The sequence below is a fragment of the Pleurodeles waltl genome, chromosome 2_2 (assembly GCF_031143425.1).
Source record: "Pleurodeles waltl isolate 20211129_DDA chromosome 2_2, aPleWal1.hap1.20221129, whole genome shotgun sequence".
In the NCBI taxonomy this organism is placed as follows: Eukaryota; Metazoa; Chordata; class Amphibia; order Caudata; family Salamandridae; genus Pleurodeles; species Pleurodeles waltl.
In genome coordinates, this window is record NC_090439.1 from 1076449493 (window position 1) to 1076470326 (window position 20834).

Below are 20834 nucleotides of genomic sequence, written 5' to 3' on the forward strand. Positions count from 1 at the left end.
TTAGCACTGGTTAGCAGTGGTAAAGTGCGCAGAGTCTAAAAGCCAGCAAAAATAGAGTCCAAAAAGTGGAGGGAGGCAGGCAAAAGGTTAGGGGTGACCACCCTAAGGCATGTCAGGTCTAACAACAACAGACAGATTGCATGAAACAATTACCATAATGCAATCCAAGATGAAACAATATTATGACCGGCGTAAAGCAGTAGCTAGGACCAGGATAGTTGTTGATGATTTGGTAAGGATCAAGTGTCCCACAGACAGAATAGGTTAAACAAAATTCAGTGAACCTCTTCATGTAGTCCAGAGATCTGGATCAGCCATTCTATTAGAAAATTGGGGCTGGTGAAATGTGTCTTGTGCAGTTCATTTTTTCCCCAGTGAGACAGGAAATATCCAACCATCTACTTCCAGAGATGTCCTGGATGATGGATCATATTCTCACACGTCACCAAGGGCCGGACAGTGTTACCTGCCATCTGCCTGGTTCAGACAAAATGGGAGAGGGCAATGCTGAAGAAGCAGAATGTGCAGGATAATGTGCAATGTCGTCCATCACACAATGTGAAGATGTCTGCTAAATTTGAGGATTTTATGATGTTGTAATCTTTTCAAAAGAGGGGAGAAGATGTAGTGTCCAAGATGCAATCCTAATCAAGTAAGATTACGTTTTCACGGAGCCTAATTTTTGTGATTGTATTTTGTCACTGTTTACCGCATGTAAGGCTTGTGGACATCCACGCGCCACAGTTGGAATGTTAGGGATGAATTTTGACAGTTGAGGGCGCGGGGCGGGTATTCATTCTGTTAGGGGAGCTAAAGGGAAAGGAATAAAATGTCTTACGTTATGAGGCTTTCCTGTCATAATTACACACATCGACTCACAAAGTACTTTCCTTCTGTGGAATGTGTGATATTGAGACCAAAACTATGTTTGCGTTTAGCCAATGTAGTTTTTGTAATGGCAAGGGCCCATCAGCCCCACCAACATTAATGTTTTACAAAAAACAATGACAAATCAAAACAAGTACTGAGAACGCCCAAATGCTGGCAATCAATACAGACATATTGGCTCTGCTAATGCTTGTTAATGCCATGGCTCCTAATGAGCCACCGCTTTTCATTGCGTTTACAGATTACATTACAGTAAGGGCCCTGCACCGGGAACTGTTAGTTAGGGTTTGGAAAGCACGTCAGCTGGTTCGACATCGATTTAAGAGGCTCGTTTAGATTTTCTTTTTATTTACTCCTTGCATTTCCCAGCAAGCAGTTTTATCTTTGTTACCCGCCTATCCAGAGCTCGCTGCAATTTCCAACAAACCGTCTTTGTTTCTCAGGGGTATGGTTTAGGGGACGCGTTATCTAAGCACGTGTCTCCAAGCCAAATGCATTGCAAATGCTCATTTCTGTCTCAAAATAATGACCTGGAAGATCGGGCATAATTGGGCAGTTTACTATTTGTACCGACCATTATGAGCAAACTGTACGCTTAGTGCTATTTACAATGGTTCAGATCAATTTATTCATGATTTATGACTGCCGCGTTCACCTGGGGCGTCTTCCAGCCAAGGGTAATGGGCCATCTTTCTTAGCTGCACGACCATAAAGAACCAGCTTGTGCCGCCCTTTCAAGCTGCCTCACTCACATCTAGAACTAACTGTCTTTGTTGCAGTTTACATTGGAGGGTTAACGATAACTGCTGAGCTGGCAAACAAGTTTAGCATTAAGATCTTTCACAGGGGACTACCACCAGTCTGCTGAATAGTTAAGTACCTGCCACTGTAGTAGGAGCGTCAACACCACTTGTCTTTTTAGGCCTTGGGTACTAGACAACACAGGCTGTGTGTTGGCAAAACTATCTATTGACAGCTCACAGTGGATTTAGAACAAGTCTGCTGCTTAACATTGGTTGTTTTTTTTTTGTCACACTTATGTGCTTGCTTTTTATTCATCAGCTTGTGTGGGCTTACTTCCTTTTTTGTACTTGCCCCTCCCTTGAATCAGGGTGCATTACTTGTGTCTTTCCTCTGCTCAGTTTTGAAGCGCTACCTTTTTCCTTTTTGGTTAAGCAGTCCACAAGAGTGAATGTGTTTTTCAGCTGTCTTCCACTTGTACTGCAGATCTCTCCCATCAGCTGTACTCTTTGTTACTCTTGCATGCCCATGTTCTTCTCCCTTCCTCCCTCCATGTTGTGCTCACCATTGTGTGCTTCTCACTTCTACATTCCTTTCTCACCCAAGCGCTCTCCCAACACTTCCATGCTCCTCCCAATCATGTGTGATTCTCTTTCACTCCAGGCTTCCTTTTTCTTTCTCTTTCCATACTGCCTGCCCTGCCCTCTTTATTGTTTCATATTCCTTTGCCTTCTATGTTGCTTCAACCCCCTCCCTCCATGTTGCTCACCCTGTGTTGCTGTATTGCTTCCTTCCTATCCACTTCCTCCATGTTGCTTCCACCAACCTGCACCTAAAAAAAAGGAAAAAATCGCTTTTGCACTACTTTAAACATTTTTATTTACTAATCCTACTCAGATTAGTAAATAAAAAGAAAAAAAGCGTCGGTGTTATTTTGTAGGTGCACTCATGCATATTGCGTGCACTTACAGAATGAGCGGCCAGACATCTCATGGCACCCTTTTTTGTTTTCTGTACAGCCTTGCTACATAGTTTTGATGATGCTGTACAGAATCGCTAAAAACCACTGCCAAAGCCAATAGATACCAACTGCAAGACCTATTGGCTTTACCCATGTTTAAGTTTAAGGTCTCTAACCATGCAATTCCTGTTTGCGTGCTATATATGCATTTTTTGTTCATGTATGTGCACCTCTGTGTGCTGTCTGTGTGCTGTCTGGCTTCATGGGTGCCTGTTGGTATATGTGCAAACATCTGCATGTTGTCTGTGGTGCATCCATGTAATTGACTGTGCGTGATTGTGTGCATTTGTGTGAGCTAAAGTTAATAGGTTTGTCTGTAATAAGCTTAATCATAAAAATACAAGCATGCACAAATAGTGTTTACTTGCATTGCCACATTCAACCAGGACCTGTTGGCTTTTTTGAACGCTTGTAAATTAAAGTAGGGCAAATTCATCTGCAATTTCGGTCATGAATGTTTTAAACTGGTCTATCACAAAGGCTGTGTAGGGTTCTAGACTATGGGTTCAAATTATTAATAAATATTGAGTACATAATATTCATCTTTATTGTTTGTGATTCTTTAAAATCATTAAAATTAGTGACACACGCTAAGCACATGACACAGCCTTGGATATATGTCCACAATAACAGCTAAGTACCAGCAGTGAAGCAAGAAAGGAGTCTGCGTTTATTTAACTATAAAACATACTCTAAAACACCATAGAAAATTAAAAGAAAGAAATGTGGAATAAAAAGACACCCTTTGTATCAGGTAATTGGTGCAATGCACGATGATAAAATAGAATATCTGACCTCCAGAGTGGAAAAATGGCCTTATATAAAAAGTGTTAATCCTTGGAACAGCCATTTTGCACTGAGTCGCTTGGATTAACCTCAGAGGTCCCGCTCGGCTGTGGAAGAGTTGGCCACAGATTAGCCAATGTTAGCCAATTATGTAAACCAATGGTCTGATGACAAAGGAACTATACAAAAGCTCTAACCAGACAATAAGCAAGAGGTCCCAGAAGGCTCAAAGGATTCTTTGCCACCACAACCTCTGCATACTATGTCATCACGAGTGGCGCTACATTTTTCAAAAATGGCCACTCCCCTAGTTTGAGGACCAGAAATCGAGACTTTAGCCTGATGGAATCGGTGCAAGAAAGATACGCTGCTGGGGTTTCTGGCTGGTAAGCACTCAAGACTGGCTTGACTATGCTTTTGCGAGTAAGGCTCTATCTGAATAAAGTGACCAAAGACAAATTTGTTTTTTGATACTCATTTTGAAGTTGGAATGACTGAGGTCACTCATCCAAAGTCACTTCCATCCAACAGTTGCTTAGATTTGTCAAAAAAACGACAATGCCCTTTGCTGGCGCTGCTGCTGTTAATTTCGGACCATAGATGGGCTTTGGGCTACCAGCCCGGGCCCTATTTAGCTTATGGCACAGGTTCAGATAGGCACTGGCGCCGACAGCCCATTGGCCAAGTAAACCAAGTTCAAGCCTAATCTGGGCAGCAGATAAATACCTTGGTAGGCACATCACTTGCTTATAGAGTTTTATGAGTTAAGTTTGTTTAGCGAGCTATTGTCTGCGCCTAGTAGGAGTTTCCTGCCATAAGATAAAGAGGGAACGATCCTAGTCCTCACAGCTTTCAATAGTGGCAGGAGGCTTGGAGCCATTGGTAGCTTTGATGATTTTGACAGTGTCACCAGAAGGGTCAAAGCTTTTCCTTCAATCTCTTTTCGTTACTTCGCAAAAGAGCCTCTGGCATCAAGGTAAACCCTTAGGTATTTATCAAATTTATCAGCTGAAATTTAACTCCCAATACAGGGCCACCACCCCGGTATTGTTTCCTGCTGAATACTATAATCTTTGTCTTGACTGTATAGCTAGCTGATCAAGTAAACGTTGCAGTCCCACTCTAGTGCATTGTTTCCCAACCTTTTGACTCCTGAAGACCCCCACTGAAATCACTACTGGAACCCGGGGACTGGGGACACATTTCTTTGTGATAAGCGACAAGCCCACAAGTCTAACTTTTTTATCATTGCCTCAATCTTGTCTTTGATATTAAAAATTGTGATGCCAACTCCTTGCATACTAAAATTAAGTACATTTAAGTGAGTGAAGATGTCTGCCATATATGCTAGCATGGCTAACCAAGTATAGTCATGTAAGCTCTCATGAAGTGCAAATGGAGATTCCAGTTCAGTGAAGAATACTCTGATTTCATCTCTCAGTTCAAAAAGCCGAGACAAAACTCTACCACGTGACAGCCATCGGACTTCTGTATGCAGCAAAAGCTGACGATGATCACTATCCATGGACTGACAAAGCTGCTCAAAAAGCCTTGAATTTAGTGACCTAGCTTTGATAAAAGTTACAATTTTGACTGACTCATTCAAGACCTTTTTTAATTCCTCTGGCATCTTCTTAGTGGCTAATGATTCTCTATGAATGCAACAATGATGCCATACAACTGAAGAGTTAATTTCCCTTATTCATGCAACAAATCCAGTTAGTCTCCCAGACATGACACAAGCCCCATCTGTGCTGATTCCTATGCATTTGGACCACTGAATTCCATTTGATGTCAGAAATTCATTGAAAGTGCTGAAGTCCTCTTCAGCAGTGAAATGTATCAAGTAGCGGCAAAACAGTAAATCTTCAATAATGTTCCCTTCAAACTCATATCTAACGTAACACAGGAGATGAGATTTATTTCCTATGTCTGTACTTTCAACAGCTTGTAGTGTATAATGCTGGCTTTTACAAATCCTTTCAATCAACTGTTCTTTTATGTTGTCTGACATTTTGTCAATTCGCCTTTCTACAGTGTTGTTAGATAATGGCACCATATCTAAATCTTTTGCTGCTTTCTCTCCAACCATTGCACTCACCATGGCTTTAGCAACAGGTACTATTAGTTCTTCAGCGATGGTATGAGGTTTTCAGCGATGGTATGAGGTTTCCAGCTTTTGCTATAAGCATTGACACTTCATGTGAAGCTTTCAGAGCATTTTCCTTAAATGATCCTATTGCAGTTTTCTTAATTATTTTTCTACTTTGTCGCAGCTCTTGCTCTTATTTTTGAAGAAGTCTGTGCATTTGGTAGCAAGTTCTTTATGCTTAGTTTCCAAATGCCTTCGTAATTTAGAAGGTTTCATGACCTCATTTGACGAAATTTCATAACATAGCACGCATTTGTGGTTGCTGTTCATGTTCTGAACCTGAACATGTGAAACCCATTGATAAATATTCAACATCGTATTTGCGACACTTTGTTTTCTTGTGACTTAAATCACTTTGTTTTGAGCATGATGGTCCATCAATGATGTCTTCAGTGGCTTTCCGCCTAGGGGGAAGCCAGTGATCCATTGTCCTTATGTTTGTTTGGGATACCCACAAATGACAAGTCTGTTGAATCACAGCATTCGGTTATGGAATCAATTTATAGCAAAGCTATTTGGTAACGCACATAGTAGACATTCACTACTTTACCTACTATAGGTTACCCTCGTCAGCTGTTTCCAGACTATATATGCTCTGACATTTAGAGATCAAGCAGCGCCTGTAAGAAGATTTTAACACTGTATCAGCACTGCTTTTGTGGAAAAGACAGAGGACACTAGCAAATCATGTGCATGGATATGACAATCTTATGAATGCTGCTTTAAGATAATTTAATTTGCACAGTTTAATTTAATATAGCTAGCTGATTCATTTGGCCTCCATCGTGGGAGTAGTCCATTGTTGATTGCACATAGAGGTTCCCACAATAGTATGGGAAAATATGAGCAGGGTTGGATTTAGATGAGAACTCAGAAAGTCAATTTGTATGCAACACACTGCCCTTAACTGTGTTGAGGTTGAGATTCAATTTAAACCAGAATGTCAAAGAAGTTTTGTGTATGGTTTGCTGGCAGCCAAGGGACGTGGCATAAGGCGCTGATGTGACAGTGAGAATAGTTAAATACATACACATATATGCCAACATTTTAGAAGAGGAAAGTAGGTTAGTTTAAAAAAGAATTTGGGAGAATGTATTTCGCAGATTTAAGTCTATTGAAGCAAAGGCAATTTCAGGTGTGAGACAGCCTGAATCATGTCTATTGGCATGTAAGCATGTAGTGGTCTATTTCGCGGCACAAGGCTCCTGCTCTCACCAATAACAGCACATCTACATTCTCATTTCAGAGCCCAGTAAGGGTGACCCTTCCTTGCACAAAAGGGTTGAATGACTATGAATTAGCAGGTTTTACCTTATTTTCCATTTAAGAAGGTCTACTCTAAAAATATTAGATTTATGAAGAATATTATAATGAAGACATACCCCATGAGGCAACATATAAATGGGCAGAATGTTGTGAAAAGTATGTAATAATAGAACATGTGCTCAGACTGTATTCAGTGCATGCCACTGACTTACTCCTTGGTTGATTTCTAGAGCTCCACTCAAATTCATGTAAAGTGACTCCGTGCAATTTTTCAATTTAATTCTACCATCACGTGCATAAGCACCATGATGCAAGGTAGGATAAAGCACTACTGTGGGCACTTACATATAACGCAAAAAGAAATCCCACAAGCCAACCTGCAACTTACCACAATGGCAGGACTAAGGAATCAAAAGCAGCCATGCAAAAAAGTTTAAACCAGACCCACTTCCATGGTCTCCTCATGCTAGCTCTTTCTCTTTCCATCCATTCTCTATTTCTAGTCCCTTCTTTCCTCTTATCCCTCTCTGATCACTTTCTCTCTACCTTTCATCTTCCTCACTCCCTCTTTCTCTCTCTCCAAGCCTCCCGTGCCTGCTGTAATTAATATTGAGGTGCTGGGAAAGTGCCTGAGGTGCCAGGGGCAGCCTGGTCTTTCAAGAACAGCCTCCAAAGTCTCTAGCTCAGTGGGGAAATGTCTAGTAGAATAAAAGGTCTTTCTGGTCCTGTTCAACATTTTTCCAACCAAGCACTGCCCAATGGTGGCTGGAGGTGTAGCATGCTACAGGTACGTACTTGAGCAGCACAGCAGAGGTATGAAGCACTATATAATTACAATTATAATTCCATTACAAACTGAAAAATAATTTACAATGAGAAGTCTTTCCTTTTTTCTGGACGAAACCACTATGAAACAAACTGACATTAAAAGGCTTGTTTTGTCTCTACTCTTCAATGCATGGCCACCAGAAGGAGGTTTCTTCCTGTCATGGTCTACTTGTCTACATCTCACACCAAAGTCACTGACTAAAGTGAGAGGCTCTTTAACATTAGGCCACGTTTGATATGCAACCTTGACACCAAACATGTAGTGTTTTTGTGACATTTCTATTTATTTATGTGGCTATTTTTCATCTATTTTGTATATTTATGTGACAGCACACAATGCCAATGTGTTTTACAATAAATGGGTGCATTAAATATTAAACAGGTAATTATTCTATAGATAAGAAAATGCTGTCAGAGCAAGGTGAACAATTCAAATAAAAAAGGACATCAGAAGCTGGAGCATCAAAATGGGAATCCATGATAGCAAAGAAACATAATTATGAAAAACAGATAAATAAAATGCCATTATCTAATCTTGAAGTTTGAGGCTCAGTTATGTGTATAATAATTACACTATCATTTGTATGCCTACAACTGAAGTTGGGGAAAGGCTGATGCGGAGACATCCTAGAAGTGCAACATGCTTTTTTCTGTAAGGTTCAATGCAGACATGTAGGTATAGCGTCTTCAGCAGTCAACTGTTTTTATGGCTGAAAATGCTTATTTAAATAGGATCCCTGATCAAATATGCATATTTATAGAAAATATACCAGGATCTCTTTTATAGAAATAAACTGCCCTGCCCTAAACAAAATACAAACACATGTTGCTGCTCTCACATATTTCACAATGCAGCTTGATGAAAAAATACCACTTTCTTTTTTAAAGAGTCTTTTTGCTCTCATACCAAAATCATTTTCAAATTACTGTCCCCACGCCTCTTATAATTAGTAATAAATGTAAAACCAGGGCAAATCCTCACATGTTTCTCTCGAGTGGCCCACTGTCTCAGCAGGAAAAGTGTCTGCCTTCCTGCCGGCCCGAGGTGTCCGAACGCTCTTCAGCCTCAAAACAAGAGGTACAGCTGTTAAGCATTCCTGGCCAAAGGTAGAGAGGACAAGGGGGCAGCAAATCACTCATGGGCTGGGCCCAAATACAAGAGGACACAAACACTGCCGCACGATTGCGACTCGGAGGCAGTCAGGCAGATAATAAAATAAGGCCGATCACCCTTCAGATTGCACCTAAGGCTCAATGGTGATTGGCCTGATCATATTTTGGTCCGGCCACCCCTGCGCTATCATTCACAGCTCTAATGTGCTGTGAAGGTGCATGATTGTTTCTTTTTCTTTGAAAGAAAACGCTCGAGTACTGCGGACCCCCTGGGAATGTCCAGAGGTCCTTGGACCACAGGTTGGGAACATCTGCTCTAGTGTAACTAAACAGGGCAAAATCGTCTGCATACAGCAAATTGCGGATGCGGACACCACCTATTTTTGGAGGGTGGCAGTTTGTTGCATCAAGTAGTTGTATTAGACCTGCTAGAAACAAATTAAACAGCTGGGGTGCTAGATGCACCCCTGTTTTACTCCATGAGACATTGAGATTTTCCTAGACAAGCTAGTGCCCTTCCCTAACTTGATCTGTCTCCACATGTCTGTATGTAGCTGTATTATGGCATCCAAAAGCTTCGGGGAATTTCCCAACTCTGTAGTTTTAACCACAGGGCTCCCCTTGGGACTCAGTCAAAAGCTACCCTGAAATCCAAAAAGCAGCAATGCATCTGATATTTTGAAGCTTTAACTGAAGCCATCAGGAGTGTAATTGCCATCAAGTCAGATAGGGTGCCTGATTTTGCTGTGAACCCTGTTTGATTGAACCGGACCAGCCGTCTTTGTTCTACCCAGAGCCATAAATCTTCCAGGAGCAGACTAGAGCAGTATTTCACCTTGTTGTCCAGGAGGGCTATTAACCTGTAGCTATTTGGATCGTCTCTGGAACCCCCTTTATAAATCGGTTGCATAATGGCACCGCACCATGAATCAGGTATTGATGGAGCCCCCAGACAGTGGTCAAAGAGTCCCCAAAAGGGAATGTTGTATTTAAAAAGTGCCTGTGATAGGCCGCTGGGTCCGGGGTCCCTGTCTGGTCTTCCTTTTATTATGACCTGCCTCAATGTGAGGTGTAAGAGAGGCCAAATCCCAGCTCTCTAGGTGTGTGGAGCCCAACGCTTAGGTCAGGGGGATAGCATGCATTTTCGCACTGTTGCCCTTATGGGTAACTCCTTCCTCAGTGGCCACAAAGTGCTTAGCTAAAAAAGAAGCCCACTCTGCTTCGGTTATGTTCGCGCAGCCTAATCCCCTATGACCATTTAGTTGCCTATTTACCAAGGACCAAAAGCTCTTTGAATTAGAATTTTTACTGGCACAAAGGAGCTTGGCCTAGAAGCTCTAGTTGCTTACTCCTCTCGGTATAGACCACCTGCCTGAAGGCGTTCTGGGCCTGCTTGAATTCATTAGATAGCTTCTTATCTCCTGGGGCCCTCCTGATTCACCTCAAGGCTTTATTATGGTGTCTCTTGGGGTCCTTGATCATAACTGATGTAGAGATGTCACTCGACTGTGCTTGCTTGCAGGTAAAATCAAGGACATTTTCTTAACAGCGATGGGGGATCAAATTTGTCCATTCCATGATCAGAGTGGCACTATAGGAGGTCTTTACTGCTAAGGAGTCTTTGCATGTGACCATAATTGCACTACTAACAAAACCATTCCACTTGAGTTGTTTGAGATTTCTGTACACGTCCCTCTGTGAGTCACCTGTGCCTGAGGATGGTACGGTGGGGTAAACGACAACTTGATGTCCTGTGGACAGTGATCACTCTGATCCCGTGGAAATATGTGAGAGGACTCTACAAGGGAGAGCATTTCACCATTGCAGATTGTATAGTCAAGGTGAGCACACGTTTTCCCGTCAGATCTTGTCCAGTTGGGCGGCACATCTTGGGGGAAGAGGCCATTTAATATTATCTAGCCCACGCAGCTGAGCTGCAAGACCGTATATTCCTCTAGCATGCTGTACCGACAACTACCTGGCTTGGCCTGATCACTGACAGTTCGAACGTTCCCTTGGTTGAAACCCTCATGATTGTTTGGGAGATTCTGGAATAAATCTGTATTAATATCCCAACTGATCAAACATGCTGCTTTTCAATAATCGCTCTCTAGAGTGCAGAGGGCTTTTATTAAACAAGAGAGTTTGTACCTTTCTCCTTTACATTGGGGTCAATGTACACATTCATCAACAAAATCATTTGCTGAGCTCTCAGATAAGTGATCTTAATCCTTGACAGCCAGTTCTCCTCAATTGACATCATCTTAACACTCCTTTTTATCTTGATTGAGGTGTAAATAGATAGTCTGCCTATAGATCTATCATGCTTGTGCTTCTTGGAGGCTGGAATCTAATGCTCAATGAAGCCTACTATTGGATGACATGACTCGGCCCAGGTCTCCTGCAGGGCTATATTTTTGTGAGGCTTTAAAAATGCAACAACTTCTGGCAGCTGGAGTTTCTGAGGTAGACCATTGATATTCCAGGAACACAAGGATAATGATGATGGCTTGGCACATGCCAATGTATGAGGGATAATTCAGTCAGAGTTTTAACTATTTAGAACAGCAGGCAGCCAGGCCCAATCTTCCCCTGCGATATCAAAGGTTGCCCCCTTTGTTTTCTGGGTATTGTGTGGGCACTACACCGTGCTAGATTCCTCCTTCCAAGTTCACGTGGAGTGGAGTGTTTAGCTAGAAATGTAGGGAAGCCTATCCCCCTAAATAAACTAACCTGGATGCCCCACAAGTTAAATAACACCAACTTTGGATAATATTGTCTGGTCAAGGGTCGTCACGGCAAATGTTGCTAATGTGGATTCTGAGGTTTGACGGCCTTTTGGGGGGAGAAACTCAATTGATATAATGTCATTAGATTCCAAACTGCTCAGTTCCGGAATGGATTTTAAAAGCCTGAGAATATTCCCCCTATTTAAAATATCACGAGGGCCTTGCAAGTGGTACTCAGGGCTAAACAGCAGGCTACTGTTTAGATTTGGCAGGGCCATCTCCTGGTGGGGACCTTGACTAGATCCCCTAATCCTGCAAAATGCCTGCTCAATCCTATGTATCTCCATTGTTGTGCCTTGAAGGCACATCTCCCAAGGTCACAATTTTAAGCCTGCCATTAGTTTGGGGTGACAAAGATCCTGATCCTTTGTTACTCTTGTTCTAATGGTGTCCATAAATATTTGAGTTGTATCACCACCAACAGTTTTGATGGAGTCAGTTTGATTAGAGTAAGCAACATGAGCAGACAACTGGGTTCATGCTGCCTGGTCATCTGAAGCAGACCTAGTTGGAATGTCAACCCCGCTCATTACTTGGTTTAAAAATAATCGAGACAGCTCAATTCCTGCTCAGTTCTGTGATTATTGCTTTGATATGGACATCTTTGCAGCTAGACAGATGGACTGAGACACTATATTGCGGCTTTTCAGTTGCTGAGAGACAGGAAGCTCTATTGCAATGATTGAGTCTGACTTTGTCAGGAGCTGTGGCTGTAAGAGGTTATATTCTGCACTAGATGAGACCACCCAATTAGGATCTTTACTTGCAAAAATTGGAAACTAGGAGCGTGTTGCGGAAATGGTGAAATTGCTCATCTTGTTGCCCTGTTCTGAAGTCTTTTTTTTTCCTCTTACTAAGTGGCCCCAAAGGTGAGGGATCTGCTCTGGATAACTCCCCGCCAGCAGGCTTATTCCCTAACAGGAGAACCTCTGCTGTGGGAGCTAATGCAGTCTGTGAACCTGACAGAGTGCTACCAGCTCCCCAGAGGGACTGCCGTTTGCTCTGGGACCCCGCTTCTGTAGGGCCAACACCCAGGGCTTTGATGACACCAGTTGCCAGGATACTGGAAATCAGGCAAAGGTCTTTTTTTCCAGTGCTAGAAATTTAATTTTAAACTTCCTGCCACGCGGCCCCATAGGGTAGCTGGAAACCTGGACCCCAATGAGGTCACTTGATTTCAGTCAGCATTGTGTTAAGAAATGTCAGAAGTCAAGTGAGACTTTCAATTATAGGGGAACAGCAACAAACAGATAGCACCAGATTTGAGTTGGATTGCACCCTTGTGATCATCTTGTTTAAATTATCCAATTTGCTGTCTATTCTGACTGTATGGGTGACCAGTGAATTCAAGAGATCTACTTACATGTCTAGTTTATCTGAGTGGTAATTTAAGGCTGAATCTGTAGATTGCAGAATCTGAAAGAGTTGAGGCCAAACTGTACCAGAGGGGTCTGTTGTTACACCAGGGGCAGGGCTGTCTTGCTGGCCTGAGCGCCTTGGTGGACCCCTGCCCTCGGGATCAATGATAGGGTTTTCTGTACTGTCCAAAAGAATGAGTTTCATAGGTAAAAGTAAAATTATGTCTTCTGTTGGTGCTCAGGACCATTGGGCCGCAGGTGGACTAGGAATGTTGTCAGCGGCTAAAGTTGACCTGCCCCTATCCTTGGGGCATTGCCCCCCTTGGCTGTGTGATTCCTTAAGTGGGAGTTTGCTATCCGACAGAGTTGGCGAGGAATCACTTGATATGACTACTGGTTAGAGAGTGTGGTGGGGCAAATTCATCCAAAAGGTAGACTGCATATTGAACTAAAACCAATGATACCAGTGATGCTTCTTTTTTCCATGGAGATTCAGTTTTTGCCCCCTCGGTCTCCTCGATTTCCTCCAATGGGTCACTAATCAAATCAGGCTCACCCTGCAGTGGCAGAGGCGGATGTATTGTGACATGTGAATGAGGAGGATTTCCCTGCTAGATACTCTGGGGTGGGGAGTGTGAGAGAAACATTGTCTTTTTATGTCGCTTCATCTAAACTTTAACTGTTAGAAATGGGGTCTTTGGTTGGCAGTCAGGTTACCCCGTGTCCAAGGAAGGACCCTCACTCTAGTCAGGGTAAAGGAGAATCACCCTCAGTTAACCCCCGCTAACCCCCTTGGTAAATTGGCACGAGCAGGCATGCTTAATTTCAGAAGCAATGTTTAAAGTATTTGTACAAACATAAACAGTAACTCAGTGAAAATACTACAAAATGACACAACACAGGTTTAGAAAAATAGACAATCTTAATCTAAACAAAACAAGACCAAAACAACAAAAAAACAACATACACAAGTCAAGATATTAATTTTTAAAAGACTAAGGAGGTCATTATGATCCCGGCAGTAGGTGATAATGTGGTGGTAGTACCGCCAACAGGCTGGCAGTACATACAGTCACATTATGACATTGGTGGGTTGGCCCACCAATTTACCATTCCTACCGCCATGACAGTAGCAGCAGCCGGGCAGGAGATTATAATCTCCAGCCCAGCAGCTGCTATTGTACCACAGCGGCATTTCGAGCGTGCCTACTGCCATGGTTTCCGTGGCGTTCACAATACACGCATACACACACTCAATCACACTGGCATTCACGCATTCATTCACTCATGCATCCATTCATTTTCGCACACATCTGTACACACATTCACACTGACGTGCAGACATGCATTCACATTTCCATTTGTACACGCATTCTCACACATGCATACACCCACGCAAACAACACTACACACACAGTCGCATTCACGCCCACACTCACACATTCATGCACACAACCCTACACACACACACAGACAACACCCTCTTGCCCACCCCCCTGTCAGAAGCCCTACTTACCTGCATCCAGAGGGTCTTCCGGCAGGGAACGGGACAGGGTGCTGCTACCGCCAGCATCGCCCGCCAGCAGAACACCACCAGGCCGTATCATGTCTCATGATACTGCTGGCGGCGGTCTACTGGTGTGGCACTGCTGGTGGTAGCAACTCCATCTTACCACCATCCGCCAGTATGGCCACGGCTGGATTTCTGCCCTTCTTCTGGTGAAAGTCCGACTGTGGTCATAATATGGCAGACGAATGGTAGCTGCAGTGGCGGTATTTTGGCAGCCGTCACCACGGCGGTAGGCGGTTTTTACCGTTATTGTCGTAATGAGGGCCTAACAGTCTTATTCCTTAGAGAACAGTGAGAACGCTGTTATTTCACAAAATTTCCTGGTAGTGTCAAAATAAAGCTGCACGGGCGAGCGTGTGTCGAAATAGCCCAGAGATGTGTCAATTTCTCACCCCACCCACAAGCGAGAACGTGCTTCATTCCTCCTCCGGTCGGGTCAGTGCGCATCATTTCTCCTCTCCCGCAAGAGAGCGATGCGATGACCCGGACGGGCACCTCGGATCTGGGCAGGCTTTGTGTTGTTTTTCCACACCCAGCGATGCTGTGTTGAAATCCGGTTGCACAGTGTCAAGAAACCGCGCTGTGTGGGGGATTGCATCATTAACAGCAGCCGCTATGGGTGTTACATGTTGGTTTTCTAGCCGCTTTGCATCAATCTTCCAGCCGCAATGCAGGTGGAGCATCGACTTTAGCCGCAAAGCCGGCAGCACGTCATTTATCAGCCACGAGGCGGGTGGTGGGTCGAACATTTCCCCTCACATCGGTCTTTGCATGGATTTCTGTCCTTTTACACCAGCTTCACCTTTCAAGGGCCCAGAGACAGGTTACGGCACCACTTGGCAGGGCACCACTCTCAGCAGAAAGTCTAGGTGCTGGCAGAGAGAAGTCTTTCTCCTGAGACTTCAACAACAGGAGGCAAGCTCAATTCAAGCCCTTGGAGATTCTTCACCAGTGGGAAGTCACACAAAAGTCAGTCTTTGTCCTCTCTCAGGTAAAAGCAGCTAATGCAGGCCAACCCAGCAAAGCACAGTCACAGGAAAAGGGGCAGTACTGTTGGTGCTCAGGACCATTGGGCCGCAGGTGGACTAGGAATGTTGTCAGCGGCTAAAGTTGACCTGCCACTATCCTTGGGGCATTGCCCCCCTTGGCTGTGTGATTCCTTAAGTGGGAGTTTGCTATCCGACAGAGTTGGCGAGGAATCACTTGATATGACTACTGGTTAGAGAGTGTGGTGGGGCAAATTCATCCAAAAGGTAGACTGCATATTGAACTAAAACCAATGATACCAGTGATGCTTCTTTTTTCCATGGAGATTCAGTTTTTGCCCCCTCGGTCTCCTCGATTTCCTCCAATGGGTCACTAATCAAATCAGGCTCACCCTGCAGTGGCAGAGGCGGATGTATTGTGACATGTGAATGAGGAGGATTTCCCTGCTAGATACTCTGGGGTGGGGAGTGTGAGAGAAACATTGTCTTTTTATGTCGCTTCATCTAAACTTTAACTGTTAGAAATGGGGTCTTTGGTTGGCAGTCAGGTTACCCCGTGTCCAAGCAAGGACCCTCACTCTAGTCAGGGTAAAGGAGAATCACCCTCAGTTAACCCCCGCTCACCCCCTTGGTAAATTGGCACGAGCAGGCATGCTTAATTTCAGAAGCAATGTTTAAAGTATTTGTACAAACATAAACAGTAACTCAGTGAAAATACTACAAAATGACACAACACAGGTTTAGAAAAATAGACAATCTTAATCTAAACAAAACAAGACCAAAACAACAAAAAAACAACATACACAAGTCAAGATATTAATTTTTAAAAGACTAAGGAGGTCATTATTATCCCGGCAGTAGGTGATAATGTGGTGGTAGTACCGCCAACAGGCTGGCAGTACATACAGTCACATTATGACATTGGTGGGTTGGCCCACCAATTTACCATTCCTACCGCCATGACAGTAGCAGCAGCCGGGCAGGAGATTATAATCTCCAGCCCAGCAGCTGCTATTGTACCACAGCGGCATTTCGAGCGTGCCTACTGCCATGGTTTCCGTGGCGTTCACAATACACGCATACACACACTCAATCACACTGGCATTCACGCATTCATTCACTCATGCATCCATTCATTTTCGCACACATCTGTACACACATTCACACTGACGTGCAGACATGCATTCACATTTCCATTTGTACACGCATTCTCACACATGCATACACCCACGCAAACAACACTACACACACAGTCGCATTCACGCCCACACTCACACATTCATGCACACAACCCTACACACACACACAGACAACACCCTCTTGCCCACCCCCCTGTCAGAAGCCCTACTTACCTGCATCCAGAGGGTCTTCCGGCAGGGAACGGGACAGGGTGCTGCTACCGCCAGCATCGCCCGCCAGCAGAACACCACCAGGCCGTATCATGTCTCATGATACTGCTGGCGGCGGTCTACTGGTGTGGCACTGCTGGTGGTAGCAACTCCATCTTACCACCATCCGCCAGTATGGCCACGGCTGGATTTCTGCCCTTCTTCTGGTGAAAGTCCGACTGTGGTCATAATATGGCAGACGAATGGTAGCTGCAGTGGCGGTATTTTGGCAGCCGTCACCACGGCGGTAGGCGGTTTTTACCGTTATTGTCGTAATGAGGGCCTAACAGTCTTATTCCTTAGAGAACAGTGAGAACGCTGTTATTTCACAAAATTTCCTGGTAGTGTCAAAATAAAGCTGCACGGGCGAGCGTGTGTCGAAAAAGCCCAGAGATGTGTCAATTTCTCACCCCACCCACAAGCGAGAACGTGCTTCATTCCTCCTCCGGTCGGGTCAGTGCGCATCATTTCTCCTCTCCCGCAAGAGAGCGATGCGATGACCCGGACGGGCACCTCGGATCTGGGCAGGCTTTGTGTTGTTTTTCCACACCCAGCGATGCTGTGTTGAAATCCGGTTGCACAGTGTCAAGAAACCGCGCTGTGTGGGGGATTGCATCATTAACAGCAGCCGCTATGGGTGTTACATGTTGGTTTTCTAGCCGCTTTGCATCAATCTTCCAGCCGCAATGCAGGTGGAGCATCGACTTTAGCCGCAAAGCCGGCAGCACGTCATTTATCAGCCACGAGGCGGGTGGTGGGTCGAACATTTCCCCTCACATCGGTCTTTGCATGGATTTCTGTCCTTTTACACCAGCTTCACCTTTCAAGGGCCCAGAGACAGGTTACGGCACCACTTGGCAGGGCACCACTCTCAGCAGAAAGTCTAGGTGCTGGCAGAGAGAAGTCTTTCTCCTGAGACTTCAACAACAGGAGGCAAGCTCAATTCAAGCCCTTGGAGATTCTTCACCAGTGGGAAGTCACACAAAAGTCAGTCTTTGTCCTCTCTCAGGTAAAAGCAGCTAATGCAGGCCAACCCAGCAAAGCACAGTCACAGGAAAAGGGGCAGTACTCCTCCTCCAGCTTCACAGCTCTTCTCCTTGGCAGAGGTTCCTCTTGGTTCCATAAGTAATTTGATTTTCAGGGGTTTTGGGTGCTCTTCTTATACCCCTTTCTACCTTTGAAGTAGGCCTACTTCAAAGAGAAGTCTTTGATTTTTTCAAGATCCTGCCTTTTACAGGCCAGGTCCCAGACACACACCAAGGGGTTGGAGACTGCATTGTGTGAGGGCAGACACAGCCCTTTCATGTGTAAGTGACCACTCCTCCCCTCCCCTCAGCCCAGATGGCCCAACAGGATATGCAGGCTACACCCTATCTCCCTTTGTGTCACTGTCTAGAGGAGAGGTGCAAACAGCTCAACTGTCAAATTGACCCAGACAGGGAATCCACAAACAAGCAGATTCACAGAATGGTTTAAGCAAGAAAAGGCCTACTTTCTAAAAGTGGCATTTTCATACACACAATCTAAAAGACAACTTCACTAAAAGATGTATTTTTAAATTGTGAGTTCAGAGACCCCAAACTCCACATGTCTATCTGCTCATAAAGGGAATCTGAACTTTAATAATATTTAAAGGCAGCCCCCATGTTAACCTATGAGAGAGTTAGGCCTTGCAACAGTGAAAACCAAATTTAGCAGTATTTCATTGTCAGGGCATGTAAAACACATAAGTACATGTCCCACCTTTAACCTACATTGCACCCTGCCCATGGGGCTACCTAGGGCCTACCTTAGGGGTGCCTTACATATAAAAAAGGGATGGTTTAGGCCTAACAAGTGGGTACACTTGCAAAGTCGACTTGGCAGTTTAAAACTGCATTCACAGACACTGCAGTGGCAGGTCTGAGCCATGTTTATAGGGCTACTAATGTGGGTGGCACAACCAGTGCTGCAGGCCCACTAGGAGAATTTGATTTACAGGCACTAGGCACCTCTAGTGCACTTTACTAGGGACTTACTAGTAAGTCAAATGTGCCAATCATGGATAAGCCAGTGTACACACACAATTTATGCAAGTAAAACTTACACTGTAGCACTGGTCAGCAATGGTAAAGTGGCCAGAGCAAACAAAACAGCACAAAAAGAGTCCAGCACACAGAAACAACCTGGAAAGTAGAGGCAAAAAGTTAGGGGAGACCATGCCAATGATGCCAAGTCTAACAGTAACCTGCTGTGTGAGTGGCAGGGATCTTTTTGAAAAAGCCCCAGAGCATGCTCTTGCGGGTACCTGACAGGCCTGCTGCATCTCTGTTTTGCAGTGTGATGGGTGCCAAACAGCCACTGAGAGTTGTCGCCACTTCCAGGCTTCAAGAAAGTTGACAAAGAGAGGATTGATAACAACTTGAGTTGACAGGTCCTTCTGTCGATGGACAAGTCTCTCCTGAGTTACTGAGGGGCTTGACACTGCCTTTCTTGTTCCTCCTACTTTGCTGGGCTGTCTGTGGCTCTCTCCTAGTTCTGCCCAAACTCATGCCTCCTTGGTGATGTCCCAGTGTCAGGAGCTGTAGCGCCGCCTCACCTGCCCCCAACAATCACTCACCACAATACGGGGGGTAAGGGCACAAGCATGCTATTTCTTGTAAACTTGGAGAAGATCCAGTAGCGCAGTCTCACCTACCCCCAACAATCACTCACCACAACGCTAGGGGCATGAGCACGCTATTCCTTATAAACTTGTAGAATGTCCTGCAGCAGCTTGCTATTTTGAAGAGCTTTGTGCTGCAGGCTTGGAAGCTGCGTGATTTTTGAGGGGTGATAATGGTGCAATAATGAAGTGTGTCACAAGAACAATTGTTGAAAGCCACACTGGCCTATTGCCCGCTGCCTCCACACGAATCAGGGACCTGACACAGTCCTATTGCCTCACCTCAATTTGCGCTCACCCCTGCTCACGTATCTCAGCTCAATGAAATCGACACCTGCAAATGTCCTCACCCTCTTGTTCCACTTTTCCCACTTGGACCTGCTCTCTCAAGGAACCTGAGACCCCCCCCATTCAAAGAGAACCTGAGCCCCCAAACAGTAGCACTCACTGTTGTGGTGGACCACATTAGGAATGACCTGCTCCTCAGACATCAGATGACAATGGACAGTTGTCATGCTGGCTCCTGCCTGTGTCTCTCAGAGCCTCCACCTGCCTCCCATTGATGGTCACCCACTCCCCGTACTTCTTAGTGTTGTCAGGCATGAGGGTTCTCTGGACTACCTCCCCCTCACCCAGGGAGACATGAGTTAACTCAGCTGGCTCCCCATTACTAGCTGGGGCCAACTCCTCCCCAAGTGCTACATCACCCCTTGTGACTGCCCACCTGAGGGAGGATGTGCCTCTTGGGACTCCCCCTGAAATGCCCATCCTAGTTATAGACAAAACACCTTAGGGGTCCCTTCCCTTCAGGCTTTCCTGAATGGAACCAACTCTTCTTTTCAACAGGGGATTGGGAATCCTTACTCTGGGAACTAGTTTGAGGCCCTTTAGAGAATTCCTTACTTTCATCTTTGCCCCCCTCCTTCTTCTGTTGGGACCCTTGCTACCCTTGGCCGAGTCTCCCACATACAACGTCTTTTGGTCCCTGGTGCTGAGCAAGTAATCTGCCTCCTTGGCAAGCTTCCTGAGGTCAGTAAGCTTCCTGGAAACCAACCATCCAGTGCTCTGCAAAATGAATCAACATATTCTACCCAAGTTTCGGAACCAAACCTAATACTCTACCTAGACCTTACCCTGTAACTTTCTGGAGTGAGACAATACCTCCTGGTTAGGGCTGCTTTCATGGTGGGGTACCTCACTTGATCTTCTGAATCTAATGCCAGCAATGTGTCCCTCCCCTCTACTGAGAAGTACTTCCACAGGCCTTCCGCTCAATTGCTCTCAGGACCCTGTATATTCTCAAT